The 26,107-nt window shown below is 56.2% G+C and overlaps 1 long non-coding RNA gene across 1 annotated transcript; it reads right to left on the bottom strand.

The window, feature by feature from the left end:
- Window positions 1–22,964: 22,964 nt before the first annotated feature.
- LOC144676984 (uncharacterized) lies at window positions 22,965–26,065 on the bottom strand. The gene is made up of 3 exons (XR_013575459.1): window positions 25,918–26,065; window positions 25,616–25,775; window positions 22,965–23,081 (listed from the first exon to the last, which is right to left on the bottom strand). It is a non-coding gene; the product is annotated as an uncharacterized LOC144676984 (long non-coding RNA).
- Between the last annotated feature and the right edge of the window lie 42 nt (window positions 26,066–26,107).

Below are 26,107 nucleotides of genomic sequence, written 5' to 3'. Positions count from 1 at the left end.
GTCTGCGAGTGTGTGTGTGTGAGAGACCGAGAGAGACCGAGAGTGTGTGTGAGGGACACCGAGCGAGAGAGCGAGTGAGAGACCGTGAGTCTGACAGTGTGTGTGAGACCGAGCGAGAGAGAGACCAAGAGTCTGAGAGTGAGACCGAGTGAGTGAGACAGAGACCGAGAGTCTGTGCGTGTGAGAGAGACCGAGCGAGAGAGACAGAGTGAGAGACCGAGCGAGAGAGACCAAGAGTGTGTGTGTGAGAGAGACCGAGCGAGAGAGAGAGACCGAGAGTCTGCGAGTGTGTGTGAGAGAGAGACCGAGCGAGAGAGACCGAGACTGTGTGTGTGTGAGACCGAGCGAGTGAGCCAGTGAGAGAGAGACCGAGAGTCTGAGAGTGTGTGCGTGTGAGAGAGACCGAGCGAGAGAGCGAGTGAGAGAGAGACCGAGAGTCTGAGTGTGTGTGTGAGAGAGACCGAGTGAGACAGCTATTGAGAGAGACCGAGAGTCTGAGAGTGTGTGAGAGAGACCGAGTGAGAGAGACACCGAGAGTCTGAGAGTGTGTGTGTGAGAGAGACCGAGAGTCTGAGTGTGTGTGTGTGTGAGAGAGAGAGACCGAGAGAGGGAGAGAGACCGAGAGTGTGTGAGAGAGATCGAGTGAGAGAGAGACCAAGAGTCTGAGAGTGTGTGTGTGGGAGACCGAGTGTGTGCGTGTGAGAGAGACCGAGCGAGAGAGAGAGACCGAGTGAGAGAGAGAGACTGAGAGTGTGAGAGAGACCGAGAGTCTGAGTGAGAGTGTGAGAGACACCAAGCGAGAGAGAGAGACCGAGCGAGAGAGAGAGACCGAGAGTGTGTGTGTGTGAGAGAGACCGAACAAGAGAGAGACCGAGAGTCTGAGACTGTGTGTGTGTGAGAGAGACCGAGCCAGAGACAGTGACCGAGAGACCGAACGAGAGAGCGAGTGAGAGAGACCAAGTGTGTGTGTGAGAGAGACCGAGAGTCTGAGAGTGTGTGTGTGTGAGAGAGACCGAGAGAGGGAGAGACTGAGGCTGAGAGTGTGTGCGTGTGAGAGAGACTGAGCGAGAGAGAGAGTCCGAGAGTCTTGAGTGTGTGTGTGTGTGAGAGACCGAGCGAGAGTCTGAGTGTGTGCGAGAAACCGAGCGAGAGACCGAGAGCCTGAGTGTGTGTGCATGTGAGAGACCGAGCGAGAGAGACCGAGAGTCTGAGTGTGAGAGAGACCGAGTGAGTGAGACAGAGATCGAGAGTCTGTGTGTGTGTGAGACCGAGCGAGACTGAGAGTGTGAGAGACCGAGCGAGAGAGAGACCGAGAGTGTGTGTGTGAGACCGAGCGAGAGAGCAAGTGAGAGAGAGACCGAGCATCTGCGTGTGTGTGTGAGAGACACCGAGCGAGAGAGAGACCGAGAGTCTGAGAGTGTGTGTGTGAGAGACCGAGTGAGAGAGAGACCGAGATTCTGAGAGTGTGTGTGTGAGAGACACCGAGCGAGAGAGACCGAGAGTGTGTGAGAGACCGAGCGAGAGAGACCGAGAGTGTGTGAGAGACCGAGCGAGAAAGAGAGAGACCGAGAGTCTGAGAGTGTGTGCGTGAGAGAGACTGAGCGAGAGAGAGAGTCCGAGAGTCTTGAGTGTGTGTGTGTGTGAGACCGAGCGAGAGTCTGAACGTGTGAGAGAAACCGAGAGAGAGACCGAGAGCCTGAGTGTGTGTGCGTGTGAGAGACCGAGCGAGAGAGAGACCGGGAGTCTGAGTGTGTGAGAGACCGAGTGAGTGAGACAGAGACCGAGAGTGTGTGCGTGTGAGAGACCGAGCGAGACAGAGAGAGACTGAGAGTGTGAGTGCGAGACACCGAGCGAGAGAGAGACCGAGAGTGTGTGTGTGAGAGACCGAGCGAGAGAGCAAGTGAGAGAGAGACCGAGCGTCTGCGAGTGTGTGAGAGAGAGACCGAGAGTGTGTGAGAGACCGAGCGAGAGAGAGACCGAGAGTCTGAGAGTGTGTGCGTGTGTGAGAGACCGAGCGAGAGAGCAAGTGAGAGAGAGACCGAGAGTCTGAGTGTGTGTGTGAGAGACACCGAGTGAGAGAGTGACCGAGAGTCAGCGAGTGTGTGTGTGAGAGACCGAGCGAGAGTCTGAGTGTGAGAGAAACCGAGCGAGAGACCGAGAGCCTGAGTGTGTGTGTGTGTGTGAGAGACCGAGCGAGAGAGAGACCGAGAGTCTGAGTGTGTGAGAGACCGAGTGAGTGAGACAGAGACCGAGAGTGTGTGTGTGTGAGAGACGGAGCGAGACAGAGAGTGTGAGTGTGAGACACCGAGCGAGAGAGAGACCGAGAGTGTGTGTGTCTGAGACCGAGTGAGAGACCGAGAGTGTGTGTGTCTGAGACCGAGTGAGAGACCGAGTGTGTGTGTGAGAGACCGAGCGAGAGAGCAAGTGAGAGAGAGACCGAGCATCTGCGAGTGTCTGAGAGAGAGACCGAGCGAGAGAGACCGAGAGTGTGTGAGAGACCGAGCGAGAGAGCGAGCGAGAGTCTGAGTGTGTGTGCGTGTGAGAGAGACCGAGCGAGAGAGCTATTGAGAGAGAGACCGAGAGTCTGACAGTGTGTGTGAGAGACACCGAGTGAGAGAGTGACCGAGAGTCTGCGAGTGTGTGTGTGTGAGAGACCGAGAGTCTGAGTGAGAGAGACCGAGCGAGAGAGAGAGACTGAGAGTGTGTGTGTGAGACCAAGCGAGTGAGAGAGAGACCGAGACTCTGTGTGTGAGATAGACCAGAGCGAGAGAGAGAGAGACCGAGAGTCAGAGTGTGTGTGTGTGAGAGACCGAGAGAGGGAGAGAGAGAGACTGAGAGTGTGAGAGACCGATCAAGAGAGACCGAGAGTCTGAGAGTGTGTGAGAGAGACCGAGCGAGAAAGAGAGACCGAGAGTCTGAGTGTGTGTGCGTGAGAGAGACTGAGCGAGAGAGTCCGAGAGTCTTGTGTGTGTGTGTGTGAGACCGAGCGAGAGTCTGAGTGTGTGAGAGAAACCGAGCGAGAGACCGAGAGCCTGAGTGTGTGTGCGTGAGTGAGACCGAGCGAGAGAGAGACCGAGAGTGTGTGTGTGTGTGTGAGAGACCGAGCGAGAGACCGAGAGTATGAGTGTGTGTGTATGTGTGTGAGAGAGCGAGTGTGAGAGAGACCGAGCGAGAGAGAGACCGAGAGTCTGAGAGTGTGTGTGTGAGAGAGACCGAGAGAGAGACACCGAGCGAGAGAGAGACCGAGAGTCTGTGTGAGAGACACCGAGCGAGAGAGAAACCAAGAGTCTGAGAGTGTGTGAGAGACCGAGCGAGAAAGAGAGAGACCGAGAGTCTGAGAGTGTGTGCGTGTGAGAGAGACTGAGCGAGAGAGAGAGTCCGAGAGTCTTGTGTGTGTGTGTGAGAGACCGAGCGAGAGTCTGAGTGTGTGAGAGAAACCGAGCGAGAGACCGAGAGCCTGAGTGTGTGTGCGTGTGAGAGACCGAGCGAGAGAGAGACCGAGAGTCTGAGTGTGTGAGAGACCGAGTGAGTGAGACAGAGACCGAGAGTCTGTGCGTGTGGGAGACCGAGCGAGACGGAGAGAGACTGAGAGTCTGAGTGTGAGAGAGACCGAGTGAGTGAGACAGAGACTGAGAGTGTGAGTGTGAGACACCGAGCGAGAGAGAGACCGAGAGTCTGAGTGTGAGAGAGACCGAGCGAGAGAGAGAGACCGAGAGTGTGTGTGTGAGAGACCGAGAGTGTGTGCGCGAGACCGAGCGAGAGACCGAGCGTCTGCGAGTGTGTGTGAGACCGAGCGAGAGAGACCGAGAGTGTGTGAGAGACCGAGCGAGAGAGCGAGTGAGAGAGAGACCAAGAGTCTGAGAATGTGTGAGAGAGACCAAGCGAGAGAGCGAGTGAGAGAGAGACCGAGAGTCTGAGTGTGTGTGAGAGACCGAGCGAGAGAGCTATTGAGAGAGAGACCGAGAGTCTGAGAGTGTGTGTGAGAGAGACCAAGTGAGAGAGTGACCGAGAGTCTGCAAGTGTGTGTGCGTGAGAGAGACTGAGAGAGGCAGGGAGAGAGGGAGAGAGAGAGACCGAGAGTCTGAGTGAGAGAGAACGAGCGAGAGAGAGACTGAGATTGTGTGTGTGTGAGAGACCGAGCGAGTGAGAAAGACCGAGAGTCAGAGTGTGTGTGTGTGAGACCGAGAGGGAGGGAGAGAGACTGAGAGTGTGAGTGTGAGAGAGACCGAGCGAGAGAGACCGAGAGTCTGAGGGTGTGAGAGAGACCGAGCCAGAAAGAGAGACCGAGAGTCTGAGAGTGTGTGCGTGTGAGAGAGACTGAGCGAGAGAGTCCGAGAGTCTTGTGTGTGTGAGACACCGAGCGAGAGTCTGAGTGTGTGAGAGAAACCGAGCGAGAGACCGAGAGCCTGAGTGTGTGTGCGTGAGAGACCGAGCGAGAGAGAGACTGAGAGTGTGTGTTAGAGAGAGACCGAGCGAGAGACCGAGAGTGTGAGACACACACCGAGCGAGAGAGCGAGTGAGAGACCGTGAGTCTGAGTGTGTGTGAGATCGAGTGAGTGAGACAGAGACCGAGAGTCTGTGCGTGTGAGAGAGACCGAGCGAGACAGAGAGAGTGAGTGTGAGAGACCGAGCGAGAGAGAGAGAGAGACCGAGAGCGTGAGTGTGTGTGTGTGAGAGACCGAGCGAGAGAGACCGAGAGTCTGCGAGTGTGTGTGAGAGACCGAGCGAGAGAGACCGAGTGTGTGTGTGTGTGAGACCGAGCGAGAGAGAGACCGAGTCTGAGTGTGTGTGTGTGTGAGAGAGACCGAGCGAGAGAGAGACAGAGAGTCTGAGAGTTTGTGTGAGAGAGAGACCGAGCGAGAGAGACCGAGAGTCTGAGAGTGTGTGTGTGAGAGAGACACCGAGCGAGAGAGCTATTGAGAGAGACCGAGTCTGAGTGTGTGTGTGAGAGAGACCGAGCGAGAGAGAGACAGAGAGTCTGAGAGTTTGTGTGAGAGAGTCTGAGAGTGTGTGTGTGAGGGAGAGACCGAGAGAGGGAGAGAGAGAGGGAGAGACCGAGAGTGTGTGAGAGAGATCGAGTGAGAGAGAGACCCAGAGTCTGAGAGTGTGTGAGAGAGACCGAGTGAGAGAGAGACCAAGAGTCTGAGAGTGTGTGCGTGAGAGACCGAGAGTGTGCGTGTGAGAGAGACCGAGCGAGAGAGAGACCGAGAGTCTGAGTGAGACCGAGCGAGAGAGACTGAGTGTGTGTGTGAGAGAGACCGAGAGTCTGAGTGTGTGTGAGAGACCCCGAGTGAGAGAGTGAGTGAGAGACCGAGAGTCTGAGTGTGTGTGTGTGAGACCAAGAGAGGGAGAGAGAGTGACTGAGAGTGAGACCCCGAACGAGAGAGACCGAGAGTCTGAGAGTGAGTGTGAGAGACCGAGCGAGAGAGAGAGACCGAGAGTGTGTGTGAGAGACCGAGCGAGAGAGACCGAGAGTCTGAGAGTGTGTGTGTGAGAGGAAGACCGAGCGAGAGAGAGAGACCGAGAGTCTGAGAGCGTGTGTGTGAGAGGAAGACCGAGCGAGAGAGAGAGACCAAGAGTCTGAGAGTGTGTGTGAGACCGAGAGAGGGAGGGAGAGAGACTGAGAGTGAGAGTGTGAGAGAGACCGAGCGAGATAGACCGAGAGTCTGAGGGTGTGAGAGAGACCGAGCCAGAAAGAGAGACTGAGAGTCTGAGAGTGTGTGCGTGTGAGAGAGACTGAGCGAGAGAGTCCGAGAGTCTTGTGTGTGTGTGTGTGAGAGACACCGAGCGAGAGTCTGAGTGTGTGAGAGAAACCGAGCGAGAGACCGAGAGCCTGAGTGTGTGTGCGTGAGAGAGACCGAGCGAGAGAGAGACCGAGAGTCTGTGTGTGAGAGACACCGAGCGAGAGAGAGACCGAGAGTGTGTGTGTGAGAGAGACCGAGCGAGAGAGAGACTGAGAGTGTGTGAGAGAGAGAGACCGAGCGAGAGACCGAGAGTATGAGTGTGTGTGTGTGTGAGACCGAGAGTGTGAGACACACACCGAGCGAGAGAGCGAGTGAGAGACTGTGAGTCTGAGTGCGTGTGAGATCGAGTTAGTGAGACAGAGACCGAGAGTCTGTGCGTGTGAGAGAGACCGAGCGAGACAGAGAGAGACTGAGAGTGTGAGTGACCGAGCGAGAGAGAGAGATAGACCGAGAGTGTGAGTGTGTGTGTGTGAGAGACCGAGCGAGAGAGACCGAGAGTCTGCGAGTGTGTGTGTGAGAGACCGAGCGAGAGAGACCGAGTGTGTGTGTGTGAGACCGAGCGAGAGAGAGACCGAGTCTGAGAGTGTGTGCGTGTGAGAGAGACCGAGCGAGAGAGCGAGTGAGAGACCGAGAGTCTGAGTGTGTGAGAGAGACACCGAGCGAGAGAGCTATTGAGAGAGACCGAGTCTGAGTGTGTGTGTGTGTGTGTGTGTGAGAGACCGAGCGAGAGAGAGACAGAGTCTGAGAGTTTGTGTGAGAGAGAGACCGAGCGAGAGAGACCGAGAGTCTGAGAGAGTGTGTGAGAGAGAGAGACCGAGAGAGGGAGAGACCGAGAGTGTGTGAGAGAGATCAAGTGAGAGAGAGACCCAGAGTCTGAGAGTGTGTGAGAGAGACCGAGTGAGAGAGAGACCGAGTCTGAGAGTGTGTGCGTGAGAGACCGAGAGTGTGCGTGTTGAGAGAGACCGAGCGAGAGAGCGACCGAGAGTCTGAGTGAGACCGAGCGAGAGAGACTGAGTGTGTGTGTGAGAGAGACCGAGTCTGAGTGTGTGTGAGAGAGACCCCGAGCGAGAGAGTGAGTGAGAGACCAAGAGTCTGAGAGTGTGTGTGTGAGACCAATGAGGGAGAGAGAGTGACTGAGAGTGAGACCCCGAACGAGAGAGACCGAGAGTCTGAGAGTGAGTGAGACCGAGCGAGAGAGAGAGACCGAGAGTGTGTGTGAGAGAGACCGAGCGAGAGAGAAACCGAGAGTCTGAGAGTGTGAGAGAGAGACCGAGCGAGAAAGAGAGAGACCGAGCGTGTGCGTGAGAGAGACTGAGCGAGAGAGAGTCCGAGAGTCTGAGTGTGTGTGTGAGAGAGAGACCGAGCGAGAGAGCGAGAGTCTGAGTGTGTGAGAGAAACCGAGCGAGAGACCGAGAGCCTGAGAGTGTGTGTGTGTGTGAGAGACCGAGCGAGAGAGAGACCGAGAGTCTGAGAGTGTGTGTGTGAGACCGAGCGAGAGAGTGAGAGAGACCGAGAATCTGAGTGTGTGTGAGAGAGAGACACCGAGCGAGAGAGAGACCGAGAGTCTGAGTGTGTGTGTGTGTGAGAGAGACACCGAGCGAGAGAGAGAGAGAGAGAGACCGAGAATCTGAGAGTGTGTGTGAGAGACACCGAGCGAGAGAGAGACCGAGTCTGAGAGTGTGTGTGTGTGAGAGACCGAGCGAGAGAGACCGAGAGTCTGTGTGTGAGAGAGACCGAGTGAGAGAGAGACCGAGAGTCTGAGAGTGTGTGAGACCGAGCAAGTGAGAGACCGAGAGTCTGAGAGTGTGTGCGTGTGAGAGAGACCGAGCGAGAGAGAGACCGAGAGTCTGAGACTGTGTGTGTGAGAGAGACCGAGCCAGAGACAGTGACCGAGAGACCGAACGAGAGAGCGACTGAGAGAGACCGAGTGTGTGTGTGAGAGAGACCGAGAGTCTGAGAGTGTGTGTGTGTGAGAGAGACCGAGCGAGAGAGAGACCGAGTCTGAGAGTGTGTGTGTGTGAGAGAGACCGAGCGAGAGAGAGAGAGAGAGAGAGACCGAGAGTCTGAGAGTGTGTGTGAGAGAGACCGAGCGATAGAGAGCGAGAGAGACCGAGAGTCTGAGAGTGTGTGTGTGACACCGAGCGAGAGAGTGAGAGACCGAGAATCTGAGAGTGTGAGAGAGACACCGAGCGAGAGAGAGACCGAGAGTCTGAGTGTGTGTGTGTGTGTGAGAGAGACACCGAGCGAGAGAGAGAGAGAGAGACCGAGAGTCTGAGAGTGTGTGTGTGTGAGAGAGACCGAGCGAGAGAGAGACCGAGAGTCTGAGACTGTGTGTGTGAGACCGAGCCAGAGACAGTGACCGAGACACCGAACGAGAGAGCGAGTGAGAGACCGAGTGTGTGTGTGAGAGAGATCGAGAGTCTGAGAGTGTGTGTGTGTGAGAGAGAGACCGAGCGAGAGAGAGACCGAGTCTGAGAGTGTGTGTGTGTGTGTGAGAGACCGAGCGAGAGAGAGAGAGACCGAGAGAGTGTGTGTGAGAGAGACCGAGCGAGAGAGAGTGAGAGAGAGACCGAGAGTCTGAGAGTCTGTGTGAGACCGAGCGAGAGAGAGACCGAGAGTCTGAGAGTGTGTGTGTGAGAGAGAGACACCGAGCGAGAGAGAGACCGAGAGTCTGAGTGTGTGTGTGTGAGAGAGACACCGAGCGAGAGAGAGAGAGAGAGAGACCGAGAGTCTGAGAGTGTGAGAGAGACCGAACGAGAGAGAGACCGAGAGTCTGAGACTGTGTGTGTGTGAGAGAGACCGAGCCAGAGACAGTGACCGAGAGACCGAACAAGAGAGCGAGTGAGAGAGACCGAGTGTGTATGAGAGAGAGACCGAGAGTCTGAGAGTGTGTGTGTGTGAGAGAGACCGAGCGAGAGAGAGACCGAGTCTGAGAGTGTGTGTGTGTGTGAGAGACCGAGCGAGAGAGAGAGAGACCGAGAGTCTGAGAGAGTGTGTGTGAGAGAGACCGAGCGAGATAGACCGAGAGTCTGAGGGTGTGAGAGAGACCGAGCCAGAAAGAGAGACCGAGAGTCTGAGTGTGTGTGCGTGTGAGAGAGACTGAGCGAGAGAGTCCGAGAGTCTTGTGTGTGTGTGTGTGAGAGAGACCGAGCGAGAGTCTGAGTGTGTGTGTGTGTGAGAGACACCGAGCGAGAGTCTGAGTGTGTGAGAGAAACCGAGCGAGAGACCGAGAGCCTGAGTGTGTGTGCGTGTGAGAGACCGAGCGAGAGAGAGACCGAGAGTCTGAGTGTGTGAGAGACCGAGTGAGTGAGAGACCGAGAGTCTGTGCGTGAGAGACCGAGCGAGACAGAGAGAGACTGAGAGTCTGAGTGAGACAGAGACTGAGAGTGTGAGTGTGAGACACCGAGAGTGTGCGCGCGAGACCGAGCGAGAGAGCAAGTGAGAGACCGAGCGTCTGCGAGTGTGTGTGAGACCGAGCGAGAGAGACCGAGAGTGTGTGAGAGACCGAGCGAGAGAGCTATTGAGAGAGAGACCGAGAGTCTGAGAGTGTGTGTGAGAGAGACCAAGTGAGAGTGTGACCGAGAGTCAGAGTGTGTGTGTGTGAGACCGAGAGAGGGAGGGAGAGAGACTGAGAGTGTGAGTGTGAGAGAGACCGAGCGAGAGAGACCGAGAGTCTGAGAGTGTGAGAGAGACCGAGCCAGAAAGAGAGACCGAGAGTCTGAGAGTGTGTGCGTGTGAGAGAGACTGAGCGAGAGAGTCTGAGAGTCTTGTGTGTGTGTGTGTGTGTGTGTGTGTGTGACACCGAGCCAGAGTCTGAGTGTGTGAGAGAAACCGAGCGAGAGACCGAGAGCCTGAGTGTGTGTGCGTGAGAGAGACCGAGCGAGAGAGAGACCGAGAGTCTGTGTGTGAGAGAGACCGAGTGAGAGAGAGACCGAGAGTGTGTGTGTGTGAGAGACCGAGCGAGAGAGAGACTGAGAGTGTGTGTGAGAGAGAGACCGAGCGAGAGACCGAGAGTATGAGAGTGTGTGTGTGTGTGTGAGACCGAGAGTGTGAGACACACACCGAGCGAGAGAGAGACCGTGAGTCTGAGTGTGTGTGAGATCGAGTGAGTGAGACAGAGACCGAGAGTCTGTGTGTGTGAGAGAGACCGAGCGAGACAGAGAGAGACTGAGAGTGTGTGACCGAGCGAGAGAGAGAGATAGACCGAGAGTGAGTGTGTGTGTGTGTGAGAGACCGAGCGAGAGAGACCGAGAGTCTGCGAGTGTGTGTGTGTGAGAGACCGAGAGAGACCGAGAGTGTGTGTGAGGGACACCGAGCGAGAGAGCGAGTGAGAGACCGTGAGTCTGACAGTGTGTGTGAGACCGAGCGAGAGAGAGACCAAGAGTCTGAGAGTGAGACCGAGTGAGTGAGACAGAGACCGAGAGTCTGTGCGTGAGAGAGAGACCGAGCGAGGGAGACAGAGTGAGAGACCGAGCGAGAGAGACCAAGAGTGTGTGTGTGAGAGAGACCGAGCGAGAGAGAGAGAGAGACCGAGAGTGTGTGCGCGAGACCGAGCGAGAGAGCAAGTGAGAGACCGAGCGTCTGCGAGTGTGTGTGAGACCGAGCGAGAGAGACCGAGAGTGTGTGTGAGACCGAGCGAGTGAGCCAGTGAGAGAGAGACCAAGAGTCTGAGAGTGTGTGTGAGAGAGACCGAGCGAGTGAGCCAGTGAGAGAGAGACCGAGAGTCTGAGAGTGTGTGCGTGTGAGAGAGACCGAGCGAGAGAGCGAGTGAGAGAGAGACCGAGAGTCTGAGTGTGTGTGTGAGAGAGACCGAGTGAGACAGCTATTGAGAGAGACCGAGAGTCTGAGAGTGTGTGAGAGAGACCGAGTGAGAGAGACACCGAGAGTCTGAGAGTGTGTGTGTGAGAGAGACCGAGAGTCTGAGTGTGTGTGTGTGTGAGAGAGAGACCGAGAGAGGGAGAGAGACCGAGAGTGTGTGAGAGAGATCGAGTGAGAGAGAGACCAAGAGTCTGAGAGTGTGTGTGTGGGAGACCGAGTGTGTGCGTGTGAGAGAGACCGAGCGAGAGAGAGAGACCGAGTGAGAGAGAGAGACTGAGAGTGTGAGAGAGACCGAGAGTCTGAGTGAGACCGAGAGTCTGAGTGAGAGTGTGAGAGACACCAAGCGAGAGAGAGAGACCGAGCGAGAGAGAGAGACCGAGAGTGTGTGTGTGTGAGAGAGACCGAACGAGAGAGAGACCGAGAGTCTGAGACTGTGTGTGTGTGAGAGAGACCGAGCCAGAGACAGTGACCGAGAGACCGAACGAGAGAGCGAGTGAGAGAGACCAAGTGTGTGTGTGAGAGAGACCGAGAGTCTGAGAGTGTGTGTGTGTGAGAGAGACCGAGAGAGGGAGAGACCGAGTCTGAGAGTGTGTGCGTGTGAGAGAGACTGAGCGAGAGAGAGAGTCCGAGAGTCTTGAGTGTGTGTGTGTGTGAGAGACCGAGCGAGAGTCTGAGTGTGTGAGAGAAACCGAGCGAGAGACCGAGAGCCTGAGTGTGTGTGCGTGTGAGAGACCGAGAGTCTGAGTGTGAGAGAGACCGAGTGAGTGAGACAGAGATCGAGAGTCTGTGTGTGTGTGAGACCGAGCGAGACAGAGAGAGACTGAGAGTGTGAGAGACCGAGCGAGAGAGAGACCGAGAGTGTGTGTGTGAGACCGAGCGAGAGAGCAAGTGAGAGAGAGACCGAGCATCTGCGTGTGTGTGTGAGACACACCGAGCGAGAGAGACCGAGAGTGTGTGTGTGTGAGATCGAGCGAGAGAGCGACTGAGAGAGAGACCGAGAGTCTGAGAGTGTGTGTGAGAGACCGAGTGAGAGAGAGACCGAGATTCTGAGAGTGTGTGTGTGAGAGACACCGAGCGAGAGAGACCGAGAGTGTGTGAGAGACCGAGCGAGAGAGACCGAGCGCGTGTGAGACACCGAGCGAGAGAGACCGAGTGTGTGTGAGAGACCGAGCGAGAGAGACCGAGAGCGTGTGAGACACCGAGCGAGAGAGACCGAGAGTGTGTGAGAGACCGAGCGAGAGAGACCGAGAGTATGAGTGTGTGTGTATGTGTGTGAGAGAGCGAGTATGAGAGAGACCGAGCGAGAGAGTGAGCGAGAGAGAGACCGAGAGTGTGTGTGTGAGAGAGAGACCGAGAGAGAGACACCGAGCGAGAGAGAGACCGAGAGTCTGAGAGCGTGTGTGAGAGGAAGACCGAGCGAGAGAGACCGAGAGTCTGCGTGAGAGAGACCGAGCGAGAGAGAAACCAAGAGTCTGAGAGTGTGTGAGAGACCGAGCGAGAAAGAGAGAGACCGAGAGTCTGAGAGTGTGTGCGTGTGAGAGAGACTGAGCGAGAGAGAGAGTCCGAGAGTCTTGAGTGTGTGTGTGTGTGTGTGTGAGACCGAGCGAGAGTCTGAGCGTGTGAGAGAAACCGAGCGAGAGACCGAGAGCCTGAGTGTGTGTGCGTGTGAGAGACCGAGCGAGAGAGAGACCGAGAGTCTGAGTGTGTGAGAGACCGAGTGAGTGAGACAGAGACCGAGAGTCTGTGCGTGTGAAAGACCGAGCGAGACAGAGAGAGACTGAGAGTGTGAGTGCGAGACACCGAGCGAGAGAGAGACCGAGAGTGTGTGTGTGAGAGACCGAGCGAGAGAGCAAGTGAGAGAGAGACCGAGCGTCTGCGAGTGTGTGAGAGAGAGACCGAGCGAGAGAGACCGAGAGTGTGTGAGAGACCGAGCGAGAGACCGAGAGTCTGAGAGTGTGCGCGTGTGAGAGAGACCGAGCGAGAGAGCAAGTGAGAGAGAGACCGAGAGTCTGAGTGTGTGAGAGAGACCGAGCGAGAGAGCTATTGAGAGAGAGACCGAGAGTCCGAGAGTGTGTGTGAGAGACACCGAGTGAGAGAGTGACCGAGAGTCAGCGAGTGTGTGTGTGTGAGAGACCGAGAGTCTGAGTGAGAGAGACCGAGCGAGAGAGAGAGACTGAGAGTGTGTGTGTGAGACCGAGCGAGTGAGAGAGAGACCGAGACTGTGTGTGTGAGATAGACCAGAGCGAGAGAGAGAGACCGAGAGTCAGAGTGTGTGTGTGTGTGAGAGACCGAGAGAGGGAGAGAGAGAGAGACTGAGAGTGTGAGAGACCGATCAAGAGAGACCGAGAGTCTGAGAGTGTGTGAGAGAGACTGAGCGAGAAAGAGAGACCGAGAGTCTGAGAGTGTGTGAGAGAGACTGAGCGAGAAAGAGAGACCGAGAGTGTGTGCGTGAGAGAGACTGAGCGAGAGAGTCCGAGAGTCTTGTGTGTGTGTGTGAGACCGAGCGAGAAAGAGAGAGACCGAGAGTCTGAGAGTGTGTGTGTGAGAGACCGAGCGAGAGTCTGAGTGTGTGTGTGTGAGAGAGACTGAGCGAGTGAGTCCGAGAGTCTTGTGTGTGTGTGTGAGACCGAGCGAGAAAGAGAGAGACCGAGAGTCTGAGTGTGTGTGTGTGTGAGACCGAGAGAGGGAGAGAGAGAGACTGAGAGTGTGTGTGTGAGAGACCGAGCGAGAGTCTGAGTGTGTGAGAGAAACCGAGCGAGAGACCGAGAGCCTGAGTGTGTGTGTGTGTGAGAGACCGAGCGAGAGAGAGACCGAGAGTCTGAGTGTGTGAGAGACCGAGTGAGTGAGACAGAGACCGAGAGTGTGTGTGAGAGACCGAGCGAGACAGAGAGTGAGAGTGTGAGACACCGAGCGAGAGAGAGACCGAGAGTGTGTGTGTCTGAGACCGAGTGAGAGACCGAGTGTGTGTGTGAGAGACCGAGCGAGAGAGCAAGTGAGAGAGAGACCGAGCATCTGCGAGTGTCTGAGAGAGAGACCGAGCGAGAGAGACCGAGAGTGTGTGAGAGACCGAGCGAGAGAGCGAGCGAGAGTCTGAGAGTGTGTGCGTGTGAGAGAGACCGAGCGAGAGAGCAAGTGAGAGAGAGACCGAGAGTCTGAGTGTGTGTGAGAGACACCGAGCGAGAGAGCTATTGAGAGAGACCGAGAGTCTGAGTGTGTGTGAGAGACACCGAGTGAGAGTGACCGAGAGTCTGCGAGTGTGTGTGAGAGACCGAGAGTCTGAGTGAGAGAGACCGAGCGAGAGAGAGAGACTGAGAGTGTGTGTGTGAGAGACCGAGCGAGTGAGAGAGAGACCGAGACTCTGTGTGTGAGATAGACCAGAGCGAGAGAGAGAGAGAGACCGAGAGTCAGAGTGTGTGTGTGTGTGAGAGACCGAGAGAGGGAGAGAGAGAGACTGAGAGTGTGAGAGACCGATCAAGAGAGACCGAGAGTCTGAGAGTGTGTGAGAGAGACCGAGCGAGAAAGAGAGACCGAGAGTCTGAGAGTGTGTGCGTGAGAGAGACTAAGCGAGAGAGTCCGAGAGTCTTGTGTGTGTGTGTGTGAGACCGAGCGAGAGTCTGAGTGTGTGAGAGAAACCGAGCGAGAGACCGAGAGCCTGAGTGTGTGTGCGTGAGTGAGACCGAGCGAGAGAGAGACCGAGAGTCTGTGTGTGTGAGAGACCGAGCGAGAGAGAGACCGAGAGTGTGTGTGTGAGAGAGACCGAGCGAGAGACCGAGTGTGTGTGTGTGAGAGAGACCGAGCAAGAGAGAGACTGAGAGTGTGTGTGAGAGACCGAGCGACAGAGAGACCGAGAGTGTGTGTGTGTGTGTGAGAGACCGAGCGAGAGACCGAGAGTATGAGTGTGTGTGTATGTGTGTGAGAGAGCGAGTGTGAGAGAGACCGAGCGAGAGAGTGAGCGAGAGAGAGACCGAGAGTCTGAGAGTGTGTGTGAGAGAGACCGAGAGAGAGACACCGAGCGAGAGAGAGACCGAGAGTCTGAGAGCGTGTGTGAGAGGAAGACCGAGCGAGAGAGACCGAGAGTCTGTGTGAGAGAGACCGAGCGAGAGAGAAACCAAGAGTCTGAGAGTGTGAGAGAGACCGAGCGAGAAAGAGAGAGACCGAGAGTCTGAGAGTGTGCGCGTGTGAGAGAGACTGAGCGAGAGAGAGAGTCCGAGAGTCTTGAGTGTGTGTGTGTGTGTGTGAGAGAGACCGAGCGAGAGTCTGAGTGTGTGAGAGAAACCGAGCGAGAGACCGAGAGCCTGAATGTGTGTGCGTGTGAGAGACCGAGCGAGAGAGAGACCGAGAGTCTGAGTGTGTGAGACACCGAGTGAGTGAGACAGAGACCGAGAGTCTGTGCGTGTGAGACACCGAGCGAGATGGAGAGAGACTGAGAGTCTGAGTGTGAGAGAGACCGAGTGAGTGAGACAGAGACTGAGAGTGAGTGTGAGACACCGAGCGAGAGAGAGACCGAGAGTGTGTGTGTGAGAGACCGAGTGTGTGCGCGAGACCGAGCGAGAGAGCAAGTGAGAGACCGAGCGTCTGCGAGTGTGTGTGAGACCGAGCGAGAGAGACCGAGAGTGTGTGAGAGACCGAGCGAGAGAGCGAGTGAGAGAGAGACCAAGAGTCTGAGAATGTGTGAGAGACCAAGCGAGAGAGCGAGTGAGAGAGAGACCGAGAGTCTGAGTGTGTGAGAGAGACCGAGCGAGAGAGCTATTGAGAGAGAGACCGAGAGTCTGAGTGTGTGTGAGAGACACCGAGTGAGAGAGTGACCGAGAGTCTGCGAGTGTGTGTGCGTGAGAGAGACTGAGAGAGGGAGAGAGAGAGACCGAGAGTCTGAGTGAGAGAGAACGAGCGAGAGAGAGACTGAGAGTGTGAGTGTGAGAGAGACCGAGCGAGAGAGACCGAGAATCTGAGGGTGTGAGAGAGACCGAGCCAGAAAGAGAGACCGAGAGTCTGAGAGTGTGTGCGTGTGAGAGAGACTGAGCGAGAGAGTCCGAGAGTCTTGTGTGTGTGTGTGTGTGTGTGAGACACCGAGCGAGAGTCTGAGTGTGTGAGAGAAACCGAGCGAGAGACCGAGAGCCTGAGTGTGTGTGCGTGAGAGAGACCGAGCGAGAGAGAGACCGAGAGTCTGTGTGTGAGAGAGACCGAGCGAGAGAGAGACCGAGTGTGTGTGTGTGTGAGAGACCGAGCAAGAGAGAGACTGAGAGTGTGTGAGAGAGAGAGACCGAGAGTATGAGAGTGTGTGTGTGTGTGTGAGACCGAGAGTGTGAGACACACACCGAGCGAGAGAGCGAGTGAGAGACCGTGAGTCTGAGTGTGTGTGAGATCGAGTGAGTGAGACAGAGACCGAGAGTCTGTGCGTGTGAGAGAGACCGAGCGAGACAGAGAGAGACTGAGAGTGTGAGTGACCGAGCGAGAGAGAGAGATAGACCGAGAGTGTGTGTGTGTGTGAGAGACCGAGCGAGAGAGACCGAGTGTGTGTGTGTGAGACCGAGCGAGAGAGAGACCGAGTCTAAGAGTGTGTGCGTGTGAGAGAGACCGAGCGAGAGAGCGAGTGAGAGACCGAGAGTCTGAGTGTGTGAGAGAGACACCGAGCGAGAGAGCTATTGAGGGAGACCGAGTCTGAGTGTGTGTGTGTGTGTGTGTGTGAGAGACCGAGCGAGAGAGAGACAGAGAGTCTGAGAGTTTGTGTGAGAGAGAGACCGAGCGAGAGAGACCGAGAGTCTGAGAGAGTGTGTGAGAGAGAGAGACCGAGAGAGGGAGAGACCGAGAGTGTGTGAGAGAGATCGAGTGAGAGAGAGACCCAGAGTCTGAGAGTGTGAGAGACCGAGTGAGAGAGAGACCAAGAGTCTGAGAGTGTGTGCGTGAGAGACCGAGAGTGTGCGTGTTGAGAGAGACCGAGCGAGAGAGCGACCGAGAGTCTGAGTGAGACCGAGCGAGAGAGACTGAGTGTGTGTGTGAGAGAGACCGAGAGTCTGAGTGTGTGTGAGAGAGACCCCGAGCGAGAGAGTGAGTGAGAGACCAAGAGTCTGAGAGTGTGTGTGTGAGACCAATGAGGGAGAGAGAGTGACTGAGAGTGAGACCCCGAACGAGAGAGACCGAGAGTCTGAGAGTGAGTGTGAGAGACCGAGCGAGAGAGACCGAGAGTGTGTGTGAGAGACCGAGAGCGTGTGTGAGAGGAAGACCGAGCGAGAGAGAGAGACCGAGAGTCTGAGAGCGTGTGTGAGAGACCGAGCGAGAGAGAGAGACCGAGAGTCTGAGAGCGTGTGTGAGAGAGAGAGACACCGAGCGAGAGAGACCGAGAGTCTGACAGTGTGTGTGAGAGAGACCGAGCGAGAGAGAAACCGAGAGTCTGAATGTGTGAGACCGAACGAGAAAGAGAGAGACCGAGCGTGTGTGCGTGAGAGAGACTGAGTGAGAGAGAGTCCAAGAGTGTGTGTGTGTGTGTGAGAGAGAGACCGAGCGAGAGAGCGAGAGTCTGAGTGTGAGAGAGAAACCGAGCGAGAGAGACTGAGAGTGTGTGTGCGAGAGAGACCGAGCGAGAGAGAGACCGAGAGTGTGTGTGAGGGACACCGAGTGAGAGAACGAGTGAGAGACCGTGAGTCTGACAGTGTGTGTGAGACCGAGCGAGAGAGAGACCAAGAGTCTGAGAGTGAGACCGAGTGAGTGAGACAGAGACCGAGAGTCTGTGCGTGTGAGAGAGACCGAGCGAGAGAGAGAGACCGAGTGTGTGTGTGAGAGACCGAGCGAGAGAGACCGAGAGTGTGTGTGTGAGACCGAGCGAGAGAGCAAGTGAGAGAGAGACCGAGCATCTGCGTGTGTGTGTGAGACCGAGCGAGAGAGACCGAGTGTGTGTGAGAGACCGAGCGAGAGAGCGACCGAGAGTCTGAGAGTGTGTGTGTGTGAGAGAGACCGAGCGAGAGAGCTATTGAGAGAGAGACCGAGAGTCTGAGAGTGTGTGAGAGACACCGAGTGAGAGAGTGACCGAGAGTCTGCGAGTGTGTGTGTGAGAGACCGAGAGTCTGAGTGAGAGAGACCGAGCGAGAGAGAGAGACTGAGAGTGTGTGTGAGAGACCGAGTGAGTGAGAGACCGAGAGTCTGTGCGTGTGAGAGACCGAGCGAGACAGAGAGAGACTGAGAGTGAGTGTGTGAGACACCGAGCGAGAGAGACCGAGAGTGTGTGAGAGACCGAGCGAGAGAGCTATTGAGAGAGAGACCGAGAGTCTGAGAGTGTGTGTGAGAGAGACCAAGTGAGAGTGTGACCGAGAGTCAGAGTGTGTGTGTGTGAGACCGAGAGAGGGAGGGAGAGAGACTGAGAGTGAGAGTGTGAGAGAGACCGAGCGAGAGAGACCGAGAGTCTGAGAGTGTGTGCGTGTGAGAGAGACTGAGCGAGAGAGTCCGAGAGTCTTGTGTGTGTGTGTGTGAGACACCGAGCGAGAGTCTGAGTGTGTGAGAGAAACCGAGCGAGAGACCGAGAGCCTGAGTGTGTGTGCGTGAGAGAGACCGAGCGAGAGAGAGACCGAGAGTCTGTGTGTGAGAGAGACCGAGTGTGTGTGTGTGTGAGAGACCGAGCAAGAGAGAGACTGAGAGTGTGTGTGAGAGACCGAGCGAGAGACCGAGAGTATGAGAGTGTGTGTGTGTGTGAGACCGAGAGTGAGACACACACACCGAGCGAGAGAGAGACCGTGAGTCTGAGTGTGTGTGAGATCGAGTGAGTGAGACAGAGACCGAGAGTCTGTGCATGTGAGAGAGACCGAGCGAGACAGAGAGAGACTGAGAGTGTGAGTGACCGAGCGAGAGAGAGAGATAGACCGAGAGTGTGAGTGTGTGTGTGTGTGAGAGACCGAGAGTCTGAGTGTGAGAGACCGAGCGAGTGAGAGAGAGACCGAGACTCTGTGTGTGAGATAGACCAGAGCGAGTGAGAGAGAGACCGAGAGTCAGAGTGTGTGTGTGTGTGTGTGAGACCGAGAGAGAGACTGAGAGTATGAGAGACTGATCAAGAGAGACCGATCAAGAGAGACCGAGAGTCTGAGAGTGTGTGAGAGAGACCGAGCGAGAAAGAGAGACCGAGAGGCTGAGAGTGTGTGCGTGAGAGAGACTGAGCGAGAGAGAGAGTCCGAGAGTCTTGTGTGTGTGTGTGAGAGACCGAGCGAGAGTCTGAGTGTGTGAGAGAAACCGAGCGAGAGACCGAGAGCCTGAGTGTGTGTGCGTGAGAGAGACCGAGCGAGAGAGAGACCGAGAGTCTGTGTGTGTGAGAGACCGAGCGAGAGACCGAGAGTATGAGAGTGTGTGTGTGTGAGAGACCGAGAGAGAGAGAGACCGAGAGTGTGTGTGTGTGTGTGAGAGACCGAGCGAGAGAGAGACTGAGAGTGTGTGTGTGTGTGTGAGAGACCGAGCGAGAGACCGAGAGTATGAGAGTGTGTGTGTGTGAGAGACCGAGAGAGAGAGAGACCGAGAGAGAGAGAGACTGAGAGTGTGTGTGTGTGTGAGAGACCGAGCGAGAGACCGAGAGTATGAGTGTGTGTGTGCGTGAGAGAGACCGAGCGAGAGACCGAGAGTCTGTGTGTGTGAGAGACCGAGCGACAGAGACACCGAGAGTGTGTGTGTGTGTGTGTGTGTAAGAGACCGAGCGAGAGACCGAGAGTATGAGTGTGTCTGTATGTGTGTGAGAGCGCGAGTATGAGAGAGACCGAGCGAGAGAGAGACCGAGAGAGAGACCGAGAGTCTGAGAGTGTGTGCGTGTGAGACACCGAGCGAGAGAGAGACCGAGAGTCTGAGAGTGTGTGCGTGTGAGACACCGAGCGAGAGAGAGACCGAGAGTCTGAGAGTGTGTGTGTGAGAGACACCGAGCGAGAGAGCTATTGAGAGAGACCGAGTCTGAGTGTGTGTGTGTGTGTGAGAGACCGAGTGAGAGAGAGACAGAGTCTGAGAGTTTGTGAGAGAGAGAGACCGAGCGAGAGAGACCGAGAGTCTGAGAGAGTGTGTGTGAGAGAGAGACCGAGAGAGGGAGAGACCGAGAGTGTGTGAGAGATCGAGTGAGAGAGAGACCCAGAGTCTGAGAGTGTGTGAGAGAGACCGAGTGAGAGAGAGACCAAGAGTCTGAGAGTGTGTGCGTGAGAGACCGAGAGTGTGCGTGTTGAGAGAGACCGAGCGAGAGAGCGACCGAGAGTCTGAGTGAGACCGAGCGAGAGAGACTGAGTGTGTGTGTGAGAGAGACCGAGAGTCTGAGTGTGTGAGAGAGAGACCGAGCGAGAAAGAGAGAGACCGAGCGTGTGCTTGAGAGAGACTGAGCGAGAGAGAGTCCGAGAGTCTGTGTGTGTGTGAGAGAGAGACCGAGCGAGAGAGCGAGAGTCTGAGTGTGTGAGAGAAACCGAGCGAGAGACCGAGAGCCTGAGAGTGTGTGTGTGTGTGAGAGACCGAGCGAGAGAGAGACCGAGAGTCTGAGAGTGTGTGTGTGAGACCGAGCGAGAGAGTGAGAGAGACCGAGAATCTGAGAGTGTGTGTGAGAGAGAGACACCGAGCGAGAGAGAGACCGAGAGTCTGAGTGTGTGTGTGTGTGTGTGAGAGACACCGAGCGAGAGAGAGAGAGAGAGACCGAGAATCTGAGAGTGTGTGTGAGAGACACCGAGCGAGAGAGAGACCGAGTCTGAGAGTGTGTGTGTGAGAGACCGAGCGAGAGAGAGAGACCGAGAGTCTGTGTGTGAGACAGACCGAGTGAGAGAGAGACCGAGAGTCTGAGAGTGTGTGTGTGAGACCGAGCAAGTGAGAGACCGAGAGTCTGAGAGTGTGTGCGTGTGAGAGAGACCGAGCGAGAGAGAGACCGAGAGTCTGAGACTGTGTGTGTGTGTGAGAGAGACCGAGCCAGAGACAGTGACCGAGAGACCGAACGAGAGAGCGAGTGAGAGAGACCGAGTGTGTATGAGAGAGAGACCGAGAGTCTGAGAGTGTGTGTGTGTGAGAGAGACCGAGCGAGAGAGAGACCGAGTCTGAGAGTGTGTGTGTTTGTGAGAGACCGAGCGAGAGAGAGAGAGACCGAGAGTCTGAGAGTGTGTGTGTGAGAGAGAGACACCGAGCGAGAGAGAGACCGAGATTCTGAGTGTGTGTGAGAGAGACTGAGCGAGAGAGAGAGAGACCGAGAGTCTGAGAGTGTGTGTGTGAGAGAGAGACACCGAGCGAGAGAGAGACCGAGAGTCTGAGTGTGTGTGTATGTGTGAGAGAGAGAGACACCGAGCGAGAGAGAGAGAGAGACCGAGAGTCTGAGAGTGTGTGTGTGAGAGAGAGACACCGAGCGAGAGAGAGAGAGAGACCGAGAGTCTGAGTGTGTGTGTGTGTGTGTGAGAGAGAGAGAGACCGAGCGAGAGAGAGAGAGAGAGAGACCGAGAGTCTGACGGAGTGTGTGCGTGCGAGAGAATCCTTTCGAAATAAATCAGGCGGGAGTTGTCGACTGGCATTTCATTTCCTTCAAATCTGTTTTTACAAAACATTTTTATTTAAACTGTAAAAAAAACACACGAGAGAGAGAGAGAGAGAGAGAGAGAGAGAGGCCACCAGGTTGGTCTCGACGGGTGGAGTGAAGTGGACGGAGAGTCTGGGCGATGGAACACTCCCCCCCTACTCCCACGCCCCTCAGCAGCTGCAGCCCACCGGGATACCGCCTCGCCACCTTCCTCACTCCTGCCTCCCTCCCTCCCTCCCTCCCTCACCAAAACCCCTCGCCCTCGCGATCCCAACTCAGGACCACGTTAGAAAACGGAGAAAGGTTCCTTCCAAAAACAAGGCGTCGGGACGTCGGTGGGTGGGGGGAGAGAGAGAGAGAGAGAGAGAGAGAGACAGAGACGGACGGGCAGGTACGATCGAGCCGCAGGCGCCCCGTCCCCTCCTTCCCTCCTCCAATTGTCCGAGTTGTCTTGAGCACTTGAGATGTTCGGGGGGTGGCTGTAGGGGGGCACTGACCGGTGTTGAGATGGCAGCAAAAGGCACCTGTGAGGGGTGGGTGGGGGGGGAGGGCGAAGAGGGAGAGAGTCAGTTCCAGCGCCTCAGACTGATACCCCCCCCGCAAACCTCCGCCTGCCCCATCGCTCCACCACCCCACCCCAGGACCCAGCGTTTAATGCCCCCCCGCTCCCTCGGGAAGGCGAGCAGGGAGTGAGCTGAGCCGCTGCAGTCACTCACCTCCTGACTCCCCCCCAAAGCCTGTCCACCATCGACAAGGCACAAGTCAGGAGTGCGATGGGACACTCCCCACTTTGCCTGGATGAGTTGCAGCTCCCACAACACTCGAGAAGCTCGACACCGTCCAGGACAAAGCAGCCCCCGCTCGATCAGCACCCCACCCACAAACATTCACTCCCTCCACCACCGACGCACAGTGGCAGCAGTGTGTATGTACCATCTACAAGATGCACTGCAGCAACTCGCCAAGGCTCCTTCGACAGCGCCGCCCAAACCCACGACCCGCTCCCATCTAGAAGGACGAGGGCAGCAGACACATGGGGAACACCACCACCTGGAAGTTCCCCTCCGAGCCACTCACCATCCCGACTTGGGAATATATCGGCCGTTCCTTCACTGTCGCTGGGGTCAAAATCCTGGAACTCCCTCCCTAACTGCGCCGTGGGTGTACCTACACCACACGGGGACAAAATCCTGGAACTCCCTCCCTAACAGCGCCGTGGGTGTACCTACACCACACGGGGACAAAATCCTGGAACTCCCTCTCTAACAGCGCCGTGGGTGTACCTACACCACACGGACAAAATCCTGGAACTCCCTCCCTAACAGCGCCGTGGGTGTACCTACACCACACGGACAAAATCCTGGAACTCCCTCCCTAACAGCGCCGTGGGTGTACCTACACCACACGGACAAAATCCTGGAACTCCCTCCCTAACAGCGCCGTGGGTGTACCTACACCCCACGGACAAAATCCTGGAACTCCCTCCCTAACAGCGCCGTGGGTGTACCTACACCACACGGACAAAATCCTGGAACTCCCTGCCTAACAGCTCCTGTGCTCTATGCCCCTATTAATAAAGCCTAGGATGATGTAAGATGGTTAGGTTGTTGTTGGGAGATGGTCATTGCCTGGCACTTGTGTGACGCGAATGTTACTCGCCACTTGTCAGCCCTGAGCCTGGATATTGTCCAGGTCTTGCTGCATTTGGACACGGGGCTGCTTCAGTATCTGAGGAGTCGCGAATGGTGCTGAACATTGTGCAATCATCAGCGAACATCCTCACTCCTGACCTTACGATGGGAGGAAGGTCATTGAGGAAGCAGCTGAAGATGGTTGGACCGAGGACACTACCCCTACTCCCTCTCTCCTCACACCTAGACCTCACCCTCTCTGGCTGGAGCCCAGGACTTACCTTCCTATTGGTGTTTTTGATGTTTCTTTGGCACAAGCAGTTTCCGGTATGAAGGCATTAGCAATATCTGGGAGAAGAAGATTACATGTCCTACAAAATATACCGACTTGTACACCTGGATCAGGAGCAAAAACAGCAGCTGTCAGCTTTTATATCACACAGCCCGTGCGGCGCTCCCTCAGCGCTGACCCTCCGACAGTGCGGCGCTCCCTCAGCACTGACCCTCCGACAGTGCGGTGCTCCCTCAGCACTGACCCTCCGACAGTGCGGCTCTCCCTCAGCACTGACCCTCCGACAGTGCGGCTCTCCCTCAGTACTGACCCTCCGACAGTGCGGCTCTCCCTCAGTACTGACCCTCCGACAGTGCGGTGCTCCCTCAGCACTGACCCTCCGACAGTGCGGCGCTCCCTCAGTACTGACCCTCCGACAGTGCGGCTCTCCCTCAGTACTGACCCTCCGACAGTGCGGCGCTCCCTCAGCACTGACCCTCCGACAGTGCGGCGCTCCCTCAGCACTGACCCTCCGACAGTGCGGCGCTCCCTCAGTACTGACCCTCCGACAGTGCGGCGCTCCCTCAGCACTGACCCTCCGACAGTGCGGCGCTCCCTCAGCACTGACCCTCCGACAGTGCGGCGCTCCCTCAGAACCGACCCTCCGCCAGTGCGGCTCTCCCTCAGAACCGACCCTCCGCCAGTGCGGCTCTCCCTCAGAACCGACCCTCCGCCAGTGCGGCTCTCCCTCAGAACCGACCCTCCGCAGTGCGGCTCTCCCTCAGAACCGACCCTCCGACAGTGTGGCGCTCCCTCAGTACCGACCCTCCGACAGTGCGGCGCTCCCTCAGTACCGACCCTCCGACAGTGCGGCGCCCCCTCAGCACTGAGCCTCCGACAGTGCGGCTCTCCCTCATTACTGACCCTCCGACAGTGCGGCTCTCCCTCATTACTGACCCTCCGACAGTGTGGCGCTCCCTCAGTACTGACCCTCCGACAGTGCCGCACTCCCTCAGTACTGACCCTCCGACAGTGCGGCGCTCCCTCATTACTGACCCTCCGACAGTGTGGCGCTCCCTCAGTAGTGACCCTCCGACAGTGCCGCACTCCCTCAGTACTGACCCTCCGACAGTGCCGCACTCCCTCAGTACTGACTCTCCGACAGTGCGGCGCTCCCTCCGACAGTGCGGGAGTGAGAGAGAGTAGAAGAGATGAGGAATGAATGTGAGGAGGGAGAGGGAGTGAGAGAGAGAAGAGGAGAAGAGATGGGGATTGAATGTGAGGAGAGAGCAGGAGTGAGAGAGAGGAGAAGAGATGGGGAATGAATGTGAGGAGAGAGCGGGAGTGAGAGAGAGGAGAAGAGATGGGAATGAATGTGAGGAGAGAGCGGGAGTGAGAGAGAGAGAAGAGATGGGGAATGAATGTGAGGAGAGAGCGGGAGTGAGAGGAGAAGAGATGGGGAATGAATGTGAGGAGAGAGCGGGAGTGAGAGAGAGGAGAAGAGATGGGGAATGAATGTGAGGAGAGAGCGGGAGTGAGAGAGAGGAGAAGAGATGGGGAATGAATGTGAGGAGAGAGCGGGAGTGAGAGAGAGGAGAAGAGATGGGGAATGAATGTGAGGAGAGAGCGGGAGTGAGAGAGAGGAGAAGAGATGGGGAATGAATGTGAGGAGAGAGCGGGAGTGAGAGAGAGGAGAAGAGATGGGGAATGAATGTGAGGAGAGAGCGGGAGTGAGAGAGAGGAGAAGAGATGGGGAATGAATGTGAGGAGAGAGCGGGAGTGAGAGAGAGGAGAAGAGATGGGGAATGAATGTGAGGAGAGAGCGGGAGTGAGAGAGAGGAGAAGAGATGGGGAATGAATGTGAGGAGAGAGCGGGAGTGAGAGAGAGGAGAAGAGATGGGGAATGAATGTGAGGAGAGAGCGGGAGTGAGAGAGAGGAGAAGAGATGGGGAATGAATGTGAGGAGAGAGCGGGAGTGAGAGAGAGGAGAAGAGATGGGAATGAATGTGAGGAGAGGAGCGGGAGTGAGAGAGAGGAGAAGAGATGGGGAATGAATGTGAGGAGAGAGCGGGAGTGAGAGAGAGGAGAAGAGGAGGGGAATGGGGAATGAATGTGAGGAGAGAGCGGGAGTGAGAGAGAGGAGAAGAGATGGGGAATGAATGTGAGGAGAGGAGCGGGAGTGAGAGAGAGGAGAAGAGATGGGGAATGAATGTGAGGAGAGAGCGGGATTGTGAGAGAGGAGAAGAGATGGGGAATGAATGTGAGGAGAGAGCGGGAGGGAGAGAGAGAGGAGAGAAGAGATGGAGAATGAATGTGAGGAGAGATCGGGAGGGAGAAAAAGGGAGGAGAAAAGATGGGGAATGAAAGTGAAGAGAGAGCGGGAGGGAGAGACAGAGAGAGAGGAGAGAGGGGACAGAGAAAGAGGAGAGAGGGGACAGGAGAGAGGAGAGAGGGGAAAGAGTGTGAGGAGAGAGCGGGAGGGAGAGACAGAGAAAGGAGAGATGGGAAGAGAGAGAGTAGAGAGCGGGAGGAGAGAGAGAGAGGAGAGATGGGGAGAGAGTAGAGAGCGGGAGGAGAGAGAGAGAGGAGAGATGGGGAGAGAGTAGAGAGCGGGAGGAGAGAGAAATGACGCTGTGATGCTCGGTGGCAGTATCCTCACCTGGACCCATTTGTCCCAGGTAAAGAGGCAGAAAGGGACGAGAGGGGTAACCCATAAATAGCCAGTGAAATGACTGCTGAAGAACGTAGAGGACGAGGAGTGAGCTCGGACCTCGAGGTGATCCTGGTCAGCAGGGGCTGTCTTCTATCAGCTGCAGTACCTGGGGGAGAGAGAGAGAGAGAGAGAGAGAGAGAGAACGGGCAGAGAGGAGAGCACATCAATATTCGGGAGGAGGTGGGGGTGTAAAACCAGAACTCCGGTCCCCCCCGGTCAGCCCCACCCCGCAGCCTGCGGCCACTGACCTGTGTCTCGTGGTAAACAATCACAAACTCCATGAAGAAGCACATGAAATAGCCAGAGTGAAGACCATGCCAGACGGCCAGGAAGAGCAGCGTCACGCTCTGGGACAGCATCTTACTGCCCAGGAACTTCAACCGCTTAAAGATGTGCTGTGTATGAGAGGGAGAGAGGAGAGCGAGAGAGGAGGGGGGA

This window comes from Cetorhinus maximus, unplaced genomic scaffold (assembly GCF_964194155.1).
Source record: "Cetorhinus maximus unplaced genomic scaffold, sCetMax3.hap1.1 HAP1_SCAFFOLD_2101, whole genome shotgun sequence".
NCBI lineage: Eukaryota > Metazoa > Chordata > Chondrichthyes > Lamniformes > Cetorhinidae > Cetorhinus > Cetorhinus maximus.
The sequence above is the reverse complement of the archived record's forward strand: the minus strand, read 5'-3'. Positions and strand labels throughout refer to the sequence as shown.